The 17,048-nt window shown below is 39.4% G+C and overlaps 1 pseudogene; it reads right to left on the reverse strand.

Annotated features, from left to right (window-relative positions):
- The window catches only part of LOC146862847 (uncharacterized), a 100,593-nt pseudogene that overhangs the window by 30,659 nt on the left and 52,886 nt on the right, over positions 1 to 17,048 (reverse strand).

Consider the following 17,048-nt stretch of genomic DNA (forward strand, 5'->3'; position numbering starts at 1 on the left):
TATAAAGCAAAATGCACTAGTATAGAACTTTATGGGGTGGGCATATGGGGACACAAGAAATGCGCAGAGGTGCAATTAATAGAAAATGAATTTGTTGTAGACACCTTTTGGCAATCCCCAAAAATACGTCCGTATATATAGCCCAATCTGAACTTGGTGCCCCTCTTATTACAAATTTAATCAAGCTAGAGCCTATTGTGCTGTGGCATAAAATCTGTACTTCAGAACACACAGACCTCAATCGAGCAATAATAACAAACTGCCTCAAATCAAACTCATATCCGTCTATTCCATGGCTGGCATAAATCCGGCTGTTTTTTTTCTCGATATGGCTCATCTCGAACACTTTGAGAAACCGAATCTGTTAGTTACAATTAGTTGAAAAATGCTGAAAGGGAAGCCATGTCACACTTGGAAAATCTTGATCTGATAACTGAACTTCCAAAACCTTCTGTAATAATTAATCGATATTAACTACTTTTAATATGCAACCCTACATTAAAACAGTTTTAAATTCAAGGCATAGGTTAATTCTTATACGACTAAGACTGGATATATTCCATCTACTATGCAGCTTACCTAACATCAATGACTGGTCCACAAAACTGGTAAACTGTCCCTGTGATGAAAGGATGCCCCAGAACACTATGCACGTGGTTCTCTTGTGTAAAGTTTACTCCTAATACAGGAAGCAGTACATTTGACCAATTATAATGCAGTTAGGTTAATGTTGCCCTAACTATTTGCATCTGCAATCTCTCCCAACACTTGAAATTTGTTGTGGAATGTCATCATTGTTATGGGCCACTTTTTACTCAAGAAAGAGTATGAGTTTAGCTATCACCTATAACACGGCAAAACGATTATACAACAGAGGGGCACAGACAGTAAGGGTCAGCGGAAGAGGGGATATCGGAAACGCATATGAAAAAATATTGCTTTATTGCAACCAAAAATTTTTTTTTTATAATAAATTGAAAACGTGGTAGAGATGTTTTTAACAATCTGATTTTATGTTTGTACTGCTTTTTGAAATGCATGGGATTGTATTTTATCAGCGGTAATTGTAATGAAATCGATGTATGTTTTATATTTGTACAATTGCTAGCGAAGAGACCTAGAATTATTGCAACATTACTGAGCCCATGTTGGAAAGTTTTTAAGAATAGCAAGAAGAAAGTCATTGGAAGTAAACAACATGACTTCACTTGACTGTGTGCTGCAGAAATAATAGAGTGAACGTGCAGTATGAGACATCTGTTTTCTGAACAAGATGGAATTGACACCTAATTGTGGCCTAATTACCGTAAGCCAGGAAATGGCACTTTTAACATGTTATAGTGAATTTGACGATAGCATCAAATAGGTGTATACATTGTCCATAATTTTAATAATATACAATTTCATGAATGCACAAAGTCTCAGTGGTAAAGGTGGGAACAACCAAAACCTGTAACAGCTGTTGCTATTCAATGTGGCAGTGCTCTTCTATGTCAGCGATGAATCTAAATGGATGCAAAAGTAGATTTTCCCTCCTTTTTATAGAGACAAGTTTGTCCAGACAAGTTGTGAGCCCACCCACCTCTCAGCTGCCAGTTTCAGATAGTAGCAAATTGCATGCAGCCTCAACGCAGTGCGATCATCACCCCACCCACTCGCCTTAGCCACAGGCGTGTGCTTTTTGTGCAGAAATAGTTTTTTGAAGTCCTTTGTGCTGTTTGATGAGTAAGGGAATGGAAGTTCTCCAATTTGTATGACAAGAGTATTAAGATTTCACCAAAGACACAGTGGCTAGCTTTATTAATTCTACTTTCTTTCAGTGCCACTCCAAAGCACTTTAACGTAAATCATAACATTTTAAACAAATCTAATTCTAGAATTTGATCTCACAGTCACTACATCAACCCATGACAAAGAATCCTCTTTCTCTTCCAAATGCGCGGGTCCACGAATTTCTAAACTCCTGAGATAATTTCTATTCCAGTAAAAAAGGGCATCTTCTCACCCTCCTCAGGACTTAGAGTCTGAGAAGTAAGAAAAATAGCATAGCAAATTTATGTAAACATCCACATCCATCTTCAACATAATTCAAAAAAACAAAAGATTGAATAGTAATATTAGAAGAACATTCCAGTAACATCCTGATCAGGTCCCTGAGCCAGCTACCCCTCACTGCCTATGGGTTGTGGCTTTATTGCTGCCCGCAGATCCTCTGTTTGATTGTGCCCGTCTTGCTGTTCATTTTGTGTTCTTTGACTGGAGTCACACTTTGCCTTATTGCGGTTTGTGCTTGATGCTGTCTGCTTGTCTGCCTTTTGCTAGTTGTAATTCATCATTGCTTGTCATTCGTAATTTGCTGTAATCCATCATTGCCGGTTGAAACTTCTGCCTGTTGTAGCATGTCTCTCGGATGACCTAATGATACGGATCGCAGTGGCTGAGAACAATCTAAAAACAGGTATCAACATTTCCACTTACAAAAATAGACTTGCTGAAATCAACTCCGAAATGGAGGAAAACAAAGACCATCTAATGCGACAAGATTATTAAATACATAAAGACATCAAAAAGTTTGATAAAGAAAAAGTCTACCCATACACCAGAGAGGACTTTTAAGCTCCAGGGGCGACAACTCTTCTGATGAAGGTTCTACTAGCAGCCGCCCGCGGCACGGCTCATTTAGCAGCTCTTCGAGCAACAAAAGCTGGAATAGCCACAGAAACAACAGAGGGCATTACCACAACTGCTGAAAAGCCCTAGAAATGGAAGGGCACCAACCTAGTGCGCTTGTAACCTGATCCTACTGTAAAACAAATGTGTACCCATGATATTAAACTTTAAACAAGTGTTTCAGAGGCAGTACTTTATTATGCACCGTGCAGACACACACAGTTAAATACAAAAGAACATATTTATTGGATTCAACAGGTTGTCTGTTGCATTATAAAATAAGCCATGCATCAATGAAGTCCATATGTACATACAGTATAGACAGAGTACTATACCTGCCCTACTGGACAAAACAGCAAATAAGAAAACACACTAAGACCAGAGCAACAGCCCAGTCAGGGATTCACAGTGTTGAGGTAAGAGTTCCAGAGACTGGCGGTGCCATGTTCCTTACACTAACCTGTATACGAATTATGGGCACTTCTAATCTGTGACCAAATTAACACAGAGGCTAACTTTTTATTTTGTGCTTCCATGTAATTTGATGTAGTCCCATGTCATAGTTCTTGCCTTCTTTTTGACGTTTTCAAATGGAAAGTATCTATAATAAGCTTCATATCACGGCCTAATAATTTCAAACATTATTATGGAAGACATTGTTCTAGCCAGTGATAAACTGGGGAAGAATTTGGATTTATTGTTTGTTATTCTTGAGAACACCCTTTCTTCATCAGCATTGCTGTTGGGCAATGGAAAGATAACTTTGGGTACTTTTGCAAGAAGTGAGTACTTGCTTCTATGAGTGCCAATAACAGTAAATTCTGTGTCAAGGGAATACGAAATGACATCCATCCTGTAAGATACAACCTCACCAGTACCACAGTTTATTTTAATAGCAGCTCATTTCTGGATATGTCCTTCAAATCGTCTTGGTACTTTGCAAATTTATGTTCTAAGCTAACTAGGTAAGCTCTGTAAACGTGAGGTAAGAGGCAAACCATTCCACCAAGAACAGCTCACTATTAAAACCATGTTTTTGTTTCTCAAAAAAGTTGAAGGTCCATGCATGCTTGAACAAGTCATGAACTGAAGGGATTTTCAAAACATATTTGACTCCATTCTTGTGAAAGCTGCATTCAGATTCATAGAAAGCTTTTTGGGTTCCTATTTCTATTTCCACACTTTCAAGCATGTTTCATAACTTTTGACGCACAGTGATCCCAACGTATAGAATTGAATCTGGGATCTGGCATTTTTCTGATGTAAAAGCAGGTAAAATGTCAACTGGGCTCCTCTTGAATGACTCTATGACATCAACATGAAACACTCTGAACAGTTAGTTCAATCATGGCATTGTGCAGGAGGTTAATGTCTGGGTCTTCCCTTTGCAGCAAAAGGTTAAAATTAACAAATTCAGGTAACACAGCCTGTAAAAATAGACAGCAGATGTTAGTCAAAAGGCTCTCAAAACTCTGAACAGGTCTCCTTAACCTGGCCTCGCTAGTTTTGTCACTGTCTGGTGTTGACAGGAAGCACACATGCAGAGCATCAAACTGAAGAATCAATCTATCCAAACATGTGGACATTCCTAACCACCTCATAGAAATGAATGTCCGCAAACAGCGGTAATCAGAATCAACCTATCGACAGAATTCAGCATACATGTACTTATGTATTGAAGAATGGTCAAACCAGAAGTAGCCATCTTCCAACAATTCTTCTTTATCAAAATCTTTACAGCTGGAACAGAAAGCAGAAGCAGCTCAGGCTGCTACATTGTGAGCCATGTGGCATGGACAACATGAAATAGACATTAGGATTCAGAGACAGTACTCTAGTGTTGATGGAGTTATGCCTTTCCACATTCACTGAGACACTATCTGCACCAAAGCCAATACCAATTCTCACAAATATTGCAATGCTTTCCCATACGATTAGATACTATAGTGAATATACCTTCAGCTCTACTTTCCTTGCTTAAAGACATCAATATATTTACAGCATACCAAACCCATCTTCAAATTCAAAATACGTACAGTTATAGGGTTAATTTTTTCAATGCCTTAATCATTGCTACCATCAATACACATACTTAAGGCTGCAACTGTCATATCAGCCACTAAATCAGTCAACAGCTCTAGTACAATGCCATTATTTAATGCACAGCATAAACCTGCACAATTTTAGAGTCTGGGAAATGATCCTATGAGGCTGCCCAAATGATCCGCCACAGCAGAGGGCACATTATGCTCTGCCAAAAATCCTATGCATTTTATTTTTGCCTTGCTGGCAAGAGAATCTTCACTGGAATTTTGTTTTGTCATGTAGCCTGAGGAGTTTCATTTTAATCTGTGTGCACTTTAAGGATGTTTGAACTTTACCAGTCATATAGCCTTTCAGATTACAAGTGCTGAAATCTCTGGTAAATTTCCACAAATTATACCAATTCCAATTTACTTAGAGAACCTGGAAATTCTGGCATCTTTCTAGGCCAATAAATCTATGCCACTGTTTTCTGAATGGAGCATAATACTGCATGACATCAACCATTACTTTTGATGTTCAGTCAGTAAAGAGAGAGTTGATGAAGTTTTAAAAGTTTATTCTCTCAATTCAAGATTACTTTATTTGGTTTCTTGACCTTCAAAGTTATAAAACATCCATAAGACAACAAGAATGCATATGTCATCAATCCAAATCTTTCACACATACATATATTAAAAATATTATAACTCATGATTACGTACTACAAACATCAAAGTTAAACCAAATTCACAAATCTCTCAATTATTAATGGTCACTTCAATATACAAGTAATCCAACAAATTATGGCAATTGGATACAGTGCTCCACAATTAATTTATCAGTGCAATGAGATCAAATGCAATTTAAAGATAAAACACAAAAAAGACTTCTGTACACTTCCCCTTAACTTGATAATTAAAACAATCCCAAAATGCAAAATGTATAATACCTGAGAAGTTCCTACATGACCAACATGCTGTGTAGTAATCTACAGAGTCTCATTTAGTAGATAAGTCGGTATTTTTGCTCTTTTATTCAAATTAGTGGCAAATGTTTTACAGAAATAAGAGATAAAATTGGTTAGAACAAGCATAGAAATATAAAACAGTGTGTTCCATTCAGAATATTTTACATATTCTAGATAAAGGACCTATTCTCCCCTAAAGACATCCCATAAAGAGTTCTTCCTAGAAAAGAGCAAGTAGAATTCAGAGTAAATTTTAGATAGCTAAGAGGAAGAATGAACTCCCAAAGTTTTCATCCAAACTTGGTGTTTCCAAATCACGCAACGCAGGTTCTAGATCCGCAAGGTTCTTTGCATAACTTTCTATCTCCCTACTCTCTTCAGGTATGTAGTGAGTTAACTCCAGCATCTCAGTAAAATGTCTAACGCTTGATGGTCCTGTACGACCATTGATCTATTAGCTACTAGTTCTGTATTTATTACAAGCAAAGCTCCAGATGTACTTGTTGCCATTTTTTCGACAAGAGTCGACAGTCTTCTAATATTAGACCTTCGCTGTTTAAAATTACTCTACAGGTGGAATAACGGCTCCAAATATTTCGCCTACTAACCTTGCTCCTGTTTTATACAACGTTTCTGCCTATGTGCGGGTGTTAGTGTAAGTACAGCTATACATTTGACATGGTACATTTAGGAAATCTGTATGCCTATTAGCAGATCCTGGCAATAGAAAGGAAGCATTTTGTTTGCATATATAATTAATAAACCCCTGGAATAGCATTTTTGTTTCCCTGCAAGATTTGCCATGTTCCACCTGTCAGTTCAATAGTGTGTTCACAGATACTAATCCCCACATGCCTAGTTCTTTCAGATGTTTGTCTTCTGTACAAGCAAATCTTACCTTTGTGTTGCCTGTCAAGTGTCAATTTTGGGTTGACCATCTTCTTTCTAAATTTGTTTTCTTCCTTCTTTCATGCATTTTCTAGAACATCTCCCTTTTCTTCTAAGACCATTGTATACGTTTTTCCTATAGGTCGCATTAAACAGGTTAAGTTGTCTCTATAAGCTTTTACACTATTTATAGGTCTATGGGAAAAGAAATAATACCAAGCTTTATCCATCGCCTCGGGAAAGTTTTAGATCATGACTCGAGTAGAAGTATTCAATGTGTCCTCTTTTATAAACTAATGACAATAAGATACTGCAGGAATTAACATCGAATGAAGAGATGCTTTAGTAGGTAACCTCTTCTGACACTGATTTAAGTAACTGTTCACAGACGTAGCAATCTTTTGTGTTCATTGCGTTAGTGTATTATTGTACTAACCTCAAATAAACATTAGTAGAATAGTCATCTTTCTTGTAGCTCACAAAAGAATACCCATTGTGATCTTCTCTGGTGTTGTAAATATCTGAATTAGTAACATTGTTATCTCTAAGCTATGGCTCTGGTTTTTAAATAAATCGTATTAGTACTATTGTGATCATTATTGTTGTTATTGATATAAGTAAACCCATAATATATTTATGTTTAATTTTATTGCAATACATCTCTCTAAACTAAAAGAACAAATATCTAATAGACACAGTTCAGTATCTTTAATTTAATTTCGGATTTGCCTCAATGATTTTACCCTTCTTCTTTGTTTGGTTTTTCTCTCGGGGGGGGGTTAAAAAGTTCAGGGTTCACATTACACAAATCTTCCAATGTGACATTCAAGGCAGTGTTCATAAAGTACGACCATTCAGGTGCTGAATATCTGCGACAAGGTACTCATGCTCTTTTTGAACTTCTTCTATGTTGCTGATTTGACTCTAGGCTGCTCTCATCGCCAAACTCAGTCTCTTCAGATATTGTTTCTGTTATTTGAGCTATTAAAGCACTTTCGTATTTCTGTTTTATAGCCTTGTGGCAATTCAGCTTGTCATTTGCTTCTCCTTGTTCCAGTGCTGGTTCCTTCACCTAGATCTTCGTCTCTCTAAGCCACATTCGGAGCACTCCTTCTTGGTGACTTGATCTCTGCTTCTTTTTCGCTAGATATATCCAGACCACTTTGGGTTATTTCTGGTACTTGCACTTGACAATGTTTGGAGCCTTTATTAAAATGTTTGCCTCCTGAATCCCCAATGTACATAGTAGAAAATAAAATAAAAAAAAGACTTATCTTTGTATGCGTGGGAAATATACATCTGTAAAACAGGTGGCATTGTGCATTCTCTTTTAAAACATATCAGTCAACTCAAATACTGATTTAAAACTACTAGGTGGCTGCATAGGAATAGCAAAAAGAACATGTCAGGAAATTGATACTGTATTTTAACACACTTTAATGTATATAACCTGATTTAACTAATTTTATATTGCTCTGCTTGAAGCCAGGACAGATCAAATTTACGTCAATAGTAATGTGCCCCAGATTTCTTTTCTCGAAATGTTCTTTGGCTAGCACCAGCCTTTCCCATTTTGGAGCTCATAGCTGAAGTGCAGGGCTCACTGTCCCCAGTATCGGGTATTATTCTGCCAAGACAGTGAAGGGAAAGAAACTAAAATATTTTCATCATTCTGCATGTATGACTAACAGGGATAAAGCTTTTAGGCAGTCCATGGTGGTTATAGTGAAGTTGCCGTCTAGCAGGTGTTGCCTCCTAACTGAAAAGGCTTAGTACTTTTTATCAATCTCTTATGCTCCTGAGCAGCCTCTATTTTTATTTAAGCCAGAACACTGTTTTAACTGTTCACAATTATCTGGCACTGAAATATCCCTCATTTCTCAGAAGTCAGATCAGACTTGTTATCAATTCAAACCACTGATCTGTTTTACCCTCTGGAAATAATAAATAATAGTGCCCTTTTGCCAATACCAATCTGTCTGTACCCATGGTACACAGCCAAAGCCCATTTCTTTTCTTTTTTAGTACTCATACCCCATCTGGTAAGTCTTTGACTGTTCTGCTATGTAGTATGCAGTGACTGGTTCTGTTCAGTGTTGTCCTACAGACATTTATTGGTTCTCACTTACACTGTGAAGATGGTAGAAGATGAATATCTAAAGAAACACACACATTTGAATGTATCTGTCCAGAAATGATTAATGTTTTTAGCATACTTATAGGATTCATGATCATACTCAGTGCAGCATTATAATTGAGAATGCACTATATCAATGCAAATTAACATTTCAATGTGATGTCAGCAAATGAAATTCAAGCACAAGATCTTGGGAGACATGTAAGACAGTGTTTAAGTCTGAGCTATATTAATTCTGTGCATTGTTCCCAGCCACCGCTCCTGTACTTCTCAGGTTCCACTGTGCCACGGTTGGGCAGTATTGCTCAAAGGCAAAAATGGAAAGAGACTAGTTAGTATGGCACACCTTGAGCAATAGCACTACAATCTAGTGATTCAGCTAGTGTTATGTTGGTCTAACCACTCACCTGAAGTCCAGGCAGTCAACGGGCGATGACTATACCTCAACCCTTCCAGATTATATCTTCGCCTCACTGATTACATTAACAGTGATCCTGACAAATACTCTGAAAGGGAAGGGGTTTGGGAAGAGGAACAAATATAGAGAAAAGACGAGACACCGCAACTCTGCTACCAGGACCTGCCGGGGTCTTAAATACAGAGCCATCAACTTCTATCTGTCATAAAAGAAGAACAACCATCAATATAACTCGGAAGTGTATCCAAAATAATAAACCAACTAAGGCTATTGCGCTAAAAATGTCGGTCACCTGTTTCTCAGGCACGAGAATCACACGTGCGTGATGCTAAGTTTCTTTGAATCCTTATATTCCAAATAAGAAAATCAGCACCTTTAGAACAAGCTAAGATAAAGAGAAATCAAATGTGACATATTAAGTCTATCTGCTTATTTTATATATGGATATATGCTATGTGTCTCACCTTGCTATCACTTGAGTCTTGTCTTCTCTTTATTTCCTCTGAGTACTTCTTTTCATAGTGCTCTTATTTCAAATTAAATAATGTCCATAGGTATTTCAGTACAAGTCTGCTTCTTTTAAAACATTCCTTTGTTTCAGTACAAGCCTGCTTAATTCTAAACTATACTTATAAAACATTCCTTTAAACTATACTTGTAAAACAATTACAATGTACTTAAGCACTTTTAAATGTCTTCCAGAAAGTGCAACCTTAATCTACAATAACCGAAGAAGCGTCAAAACAAACAATGATAAGCTCTACAAGCCTTTCTCAGCGAGTTCAAGAATGTCAGGAATGTCAATTAAAGAAAAGAATGCCACGAGCATTCACCGGACTTATCTTCAATCTTGTCCTTTATGCTGTGTTGGAGCCGGCTCTTGCAGTTCGGGAAGGCTTCTGCTGCAAGTTGCTAGGATACAACACGATCCGACTCCCAGCTGAAGAGGAAACAAAGTCAAGCATGGAAAGCTTATCCCGAGGCTATTTATAGCCGCGTCAGGGCGTTGTCAGGCGCATGTCAACAACTGTTTTAAGGACACGTGTTTCTTAACAATGTGCCCGGTTACCTAGCAACCATGTTAAACATTTGGTTGCTCATTTAACCAGAGCGTAGAGAGAGCGAGGCCATAGAAAATAACTGTCCATTAGTAAAAGACACAATAATATAATACACACACCTCAGAATGCGGATTATCAGCAATGTCAAAGCACTTAATAGAGGGCAACTGGACAACAGAAAATATTAAATATGAGCACAAAATAAACAGACAGAAATACAGATTAAATGTTTGTGCTCACACCCTGGGGAATGCGAACATGATGTATATAAGTATTTCATGCAGATAAACAAATGACACAGTTGGTACAGTCTGCAGCAGCAGCGTGTTGATTCCTGACAGCAAGCCAGTATACCTGGTACTGTTATACAGTTCCTGTGAATTACGTAGGACTGTGTACCTGGACAGCATGAACTTTAGAATATGGGGACTTAGTTCACACATAGCATCAGAAAATGTTGGGCTAATTCCTAGCTAGCTCACAGTGCCCCATCTGAACCCCTAAGTTTACCAGGATACCAGATGGTATCAGCAAACTTGAGCATGACTACTCTTATTCTCCAAGGATATCATGGAAACAGATATACCCTTTCGCTGTTACTTCTGCTTGGCCAAGGTAAACACTAGAAAGATACGTATATGGCCTTTTTCAAACATTTATTGAAACAATCATTCTTGTATATAAAGAGTAAGCTACAATTATTAGGCAGATTGTTAGATTAGAAATGTTCCTGCTTATGCATTATCCAATATAAGTTAGCATATGCGGCACCATTTCTATTGAGACTTAATTTTAAATCATGATCCAAACTAATCCTTTGCTATTTATTAGAAAACGCATCTGCTAAGTTTCATTTCTCCAGGGTTGGGTTTTGCTTCACTAATGAATCGACTGTTCTTATTAGCGCATACCTTTTTACTAGATAGAGGCCTTCTCGTACTTGTCTGGTGATTGGCCCGACTGGAGCAACCTTGGACTTTGCTATTTTGTATGAGAGATGAGCCCTGAGATTGTTTTTTTTTTCCATTGTTTTGCAGCACCTTCCTGGAAAATTCCATTATGGGCGTGTTCTTGCCCAGTTACGAATTGTACTAAATGTATCTTTGTGCTAGTTGATTCCAGTCCCTCTGCAGCAATCCTAGTGACTGGGCTCCACTCCGAGTGTACTTCGAGTAAACAATTATTGGTTTGTATACTCTACTGCCTGACCGACTCCTCATTAGGTATGGAAGGCTGAGAGGTGGTCATTAGTGACATGAGTGACCCAAAACGGGCCACTTCCTTCAGTCGGCGCCCGAACAGGTACTCCTTCGGGTGAGTGACCCATCCCCTTTCCGCGAACGGAGGGGAGGGCGAGGCCATCGTCTGGTCGGACTGACGGTTCGGGGATCCCTGCACAAGGAGTATCGATTGCTTGCAGCTGCTCCAACCGTCCTGCTGGACGGTGCCTCACCCAGTAGTCATCCCGACTGGAGTCCTAAATGGCAAAACCCTTGGATCTGACCGTTTAATCTGAAGAGCCGGCAGTGGCGAATCGGTTTGTTTGTGCTACTCATTTCAGGTGAGTTTGTTTTGGTTCTTTGTGGATATGGTACCGTTGTGGTTTGAGTTTGGTACGGTCTGAGGAGCGTCTTTGATAAAAGCATTTGCAATTGCTTTGCTAGGCAAACAAATGCTGGAATTAGTAAGTTTTTCTCTTTGTGTTGTTGTTCTGCAGATGCTCGATTAGAAGAATCCCAGCCAGCCCTTCCAGAAGGCACCCTTAATTGTGATATGTATATGAAGCATGATTTTGTCCCTATTATGTTTAGTACATTATGGCACAAATATAGAGGGACAATGCCGAGTTACAGTGCCCTTTGACGGGCACTTTTGATGATCAAAAGATTGGGTTTTTACAATATTTGAAAGATTAAGTAGGCAGTCTATGTTCGAGTCCCTCAGAACATGACAAAAAGTAGTTAGGCAGAGACGACTGAAGATGGAAAAAGATGCACGAAAGGGGAAGATGCAAACATTGACTCAAAAAGCTGTAGCATATGATAGAGAAAAGCAAGACACAGGAGTTGAATGCGAAGATAGGAGGTTTTGGTTGCATATTGATAAATCTTATTTGGCCCAAGAGAAGAATGATACTTTTGTGGAGGAGTTGTTAGACACTCGACCCCCGCCTCCATATGTCTGCAGAGGATATATCCCGCTGTTTCTTTACAGTCGCAGCAGCCTGTTTTTGAGAAGTTGGCCTGGTATATGATGGCCACTAATTAAAGTGGGCACCTTCCACCAGTCCAAACAACCCTTATGGTGATTTAAGAAGTCAAAGATAACCTTAGAAAGCTATCCAAGTGGTAGCTGTGGAGAGCAGCATTCAGGCTTAGTTTTGAAGAAATGTTAAACAGCTTCTTTTTCCAGAATGCAACCTTATAGTATTGGTTAAATGAAGGAGAACCACACAGTAGTTATACAAATATGTATTTATTATTATAACACACCTTAAATACCTCACATGCAGATAAACACAAAGCACACACTACTGTAGCACAGAACCAGAGTTTTATATAGCGGGAACTTGACCATAAGGTATTGGGTATCAGAGCGCTTTACATAGCATCAGTTGCGTTACATGAGGACACAAAATACTAAAATAGTGGTATAAGAATCACAACTTGAGTCAAGACAGTGTCTAGAGGATGTAGAATCGATGGCACCCCAAGGAACCACTAAAGGTGAGTAAGGAAGGACCCCACGGAGGACGGGTGCAATATGAGAACACAACCGCATGCTATGTACAATTCAATGGGAGAGTCGCGGTTGCAGTTTTTCTGTTTAAGGACCCTTCCCTGGAGATTATGAAGAAACCCTTTAGAACCTAAAAGGTTAAAAGCCACCCCACCCGTGGATAGCGAGTTACCTATCCCAGGGAAGCCGGGTGCATAGGGCTGAATTAGCGCCGGAAACCACCGCTATTCTCAATGGGAGTCTTCAAAGAATTGCCACTGCTGGAAAGAAGAAAAGTGTCCAGGGGAACCCACAAGTGGATTTTTTAATGAAGGAAGCTGAAAGCCAAGGGGACAGAGTCTGGGTCACTCAGGAGTGACCAGGGGCTCGGTAGACGAATGCCCACCGATGTCGGGTGCTTCAGGTGTGATGATGGAGGCCTTGACTCTACAGCTGTAGGGACCAGGAGACATCAAGGACACCCAGGAACCGGATACAAGCTGTCCCACGAAGGATGTCGAGTGCGGATGGGTCGGTGTCTGGCGGGAGCACCAACATGAAGAAGGTCAAAGAAGTTTACTGTCTGGCCCAGCAAGGACCAGAGAACTCACCATAGCAAGGGGAGTCAGGGCAGGCCTGGAGCAACCAGGGGAGCCCAAATAAAGCAGTGTTGTCCCTTAAATGGACCCACAGGCCGACGGCACAGGGGTCACAAGGTGTCAAGGCACTACGTCGTCTCTTACCTTGAGGCGTTTTCAGAGATGTAGTACGATTTTGCAGGGACGCAAGGGACCAACTTCCCTAATAACTAATTTAGAACTTGTAAGTGTCAAATATACTACAAGATTTTAAAACAGCTGTTTGGGAGGAGGGCCGAATACTGGACGTGATGACGTGTTCGGTTGACGACCTGCAATATACAATTAAAGAACTTCTAAGTCTACTAGTTAAACCTCACTGTCAAAAGCATCATCCAACTTCAGAGTTTTATCAGACATATTCGTGCAACTCCATACAACTACAAGCCTACCTGCGATCAACTCTTGTCAGGCCTACGTCCTAGTATTTTCTTGTGGAGTAGAAGACTGGGTTGGGGCTTTTCTTTGGATGTTGTTCCAGCTTTTGAATCTTGATAGTTTTTCTGTTGGCATCAAAAACATACAAGCACCTTAGTAACCTATCTTTTTGACATGCATATTTAGTGAATTGACTAAACGTTTTCCCTTACGTACTCACTCTTTTACTGGCACAGCATGATGTATTGTTTTCTAGTACCCCAGCAAGTTCACGTCTGCTTCAACAATCAGTATTACAAAACATTTCAATGATATTAACAATGCTTATGTGGAAATGTTGCCGTTAAAACAAGCTCTAAACAAACTCTAAACATAAAGCGTGTCTTTCTGTGTCCATAATAAATGATTATAACATGTCCAAGTTGCGATTTCCTTTTGTGAGAGAAAAGATTCCAAAAATTGTTTTTAGTTATTCTTCTCACTGCAAGTGGCCTTTCTTGCGTTGGGCGCCTTGTAAATAACTAAATTTCACTTATCTCCTTCTCTTTGTCTTGATAGGATCCTGCCGTGAAGAAAGAAGACTGTGGATCCAGCTGTGAAGAAAGAAGACTGTGGCGGCATGAACAGAAGATCAGGTAAGCATGGTTCGCTTCTTCAGTCAGGGAGTTCTCCGACGCGATCCTTCGCGGGAGACAAGCGGAAGGCAAAGCGCCTTCCAGAACGCTGGGTGCGGTTTAAATAGTCAACCGCATCCAAGCGTTCATACGCCAACAACCTCCGCGCTCGCACGCTCCGTTACGTCTTGACGGGCGGTGCGAGCGCACAAACCTTCATTTTAAGCATCAGAGCAAGTTCCAAGTCTTTTCAGTACAAGTGATGAAAACGATGAACTACAAAGAAACTCAATTCCATATATATTCGAACTCCTACCACACCCCCAGCCTTCCCGCAACTAAGTATGCAAATAAACGATAAGCAGCAACATTATAACCAAAGATATAAACCACAAAACCAACATACCTCACTCTCATACTTTACACACTATAACGAGGTGCTGGAGCACAGAAAAGGGGTGGGTTTTATTATCCTAAAAGCAAGTGGAGCATCACCTGGGGTACGCACGAATTGTGAGACCTGCCCTACAACTCTTGTGGTTTCTCTTGACAGTACTCCCCTCTCAAGAGCCCCCCTAAAATCTTTGCAATTGGTTTAGGTTTGTTGGGACACCTATGAAAAGCTTTGATTTCTTTCGGTGCGTTTTTAACATGAGTGAATGGCTCCCAAGTTCGTTCTTCCGGGCCATAACCTTTCCAGTCTATCATATAAAACAGTTTTCCTCGAACCCTTTTTGAGTCTATGATTGTCTTGACTTCAAATTCAGGATATCCGTCAACAAAAATTGGAGGAGGAGGTCGAATGAAACGAGTGTCAGGATGATATGGTTTTATTAAAGGCACATGAAAAACTGGATGACAGCGATATGTGGAAGGAAGTGTTAATCGAACACAGACTGGATTAAGTACTTTTTCCACACTAAAGAGCCCGATAAACCTTGGGTTGAATTTCTTGCTTCCCTTAACTCTCAAGTTTATGGTATTCAACCATACCTTATCTCCTTCGGAATACATGGGTTGAACTGTTCGATGTTTATCTGCTGCTTCTTTTTGGCTTTCTTTAGCTCTTGCCAAATGATACTGAGCTTCTGAATGAATGAAGGTCAATTTGGATATATAGTCATGAATAGATGGTACAGTGTCAGAAATGTTTACATCATCAGGAATATTTTTGGGATGGAATCCATAATTACAAAAAAATGGAGACATTTTAAGTGATGAGTGTTCCATATTGTTGTATGCAAATTCTAGAGCACACAACAAAGTCGAACAGTCCTCATCAAAAGAACTTACAGTACAGCGAAGGAGTTGTTCTATGGTTTGATTTGTGCATTCAGTTAACCCATCAGTTTGTGGATGATAACTGGAGGATAATCGCACTTCCATGTTCAAGAATACACTCGACTCCTGCCAAACATGAGAGATGAATTGGGAACCCCTATCGGAAATAACCACCGAAGGAATTCCATACAGTCGAATTACGTTAGACATAAGTACTTGCGCTAATTCCATAGCAGTCGGTAACTTCTTTAATGGGATGAAATGAGCCATAAGAGAAAACTGGTCAACTACAGTTAAAATGGTGGAATATCCCTTTTTAGTTGGAGGAAGTTCAACCACAAAATCTAAAGAAATAGTATGCCAAGGTTGAGGTGGTATGGGTAACGGTCTTAATGGACCACTTGGTGCTTGATGAGAAACCTTATTTTGACAGCACACACTACAAGTCTCAACAAAAGTTTGTATATCCTTGAACATGGAAGGCCACCAAAATGTTATCTTGATTAACTCATATGTCTTAATAACTCCTCGGTGAGCTGATAAAAGGGTTTCATGATGTAACCGCATTACAGATTGTTGAACATCAGAGGAAGGTACCAAGAGTTGGTCGTGAACATACAGAAGTTTATCTCGTTCTTGAGCTAAGGGATAATCCTTCTTCCATTCTTTCAAATCTTTAGATTCTAAGACCTTCCTTACATCAGTAACTAAGTCACATACCAAAATACTAGCCTGAAAACAGGTTGTAGGTAGTACAGGTTTAACAACAATCTTGTATTCTGCTTCCTTTTCGCCGATGCAAGATAAAGCATCAGCTTTCTGATTTTCTTTCCCAGGTCGATACGTGATTACAAAATTATAATCATTGAAAAATAGAGACCATTGTAATTGCCTAGCAGAACAAAGCTTTAACTGATCTTAAGGCTTGTAAATTTCTGTGATCAGTGTATATAGTGATTGGATGACGAGCACCTAACAAGTGATGGCGTCATTCCACAAAAACTGCTTTAATTGCCAATAATTCCTTGTCAGCTATGGCATAATTTTGTTCTGCTGATGAAAGCTTTCTGGAGTAATAGGCAATTGGATGCATCTGTCCGGACTCTTGATCTCGTTGAGATAACACACCTCCAAGAGCAAACTGAGAAGCATCGGCTTCCACTATAAAAGGCTGTGTAGAGTCCGGGTGACATAGTATTGGAGCTGAGGTAAATTTACTTTTTAAGGCTTGAAATGCTTCTTCTGCAGAAGCT

Source organism: Triturus cristatus, chromosome 2_2 (assembly GCF_964204655.1).
Source record: "Triturus cristatus chromosome 2_2, aTriCri1.1, whole genome shotgun sequence".
NCBI classification, from domain to species: Eukaryota; Metazoa; Chordata; class Amphibia; order Caudata; family Salamandridae; genus Triturus; species Triturus cristatus.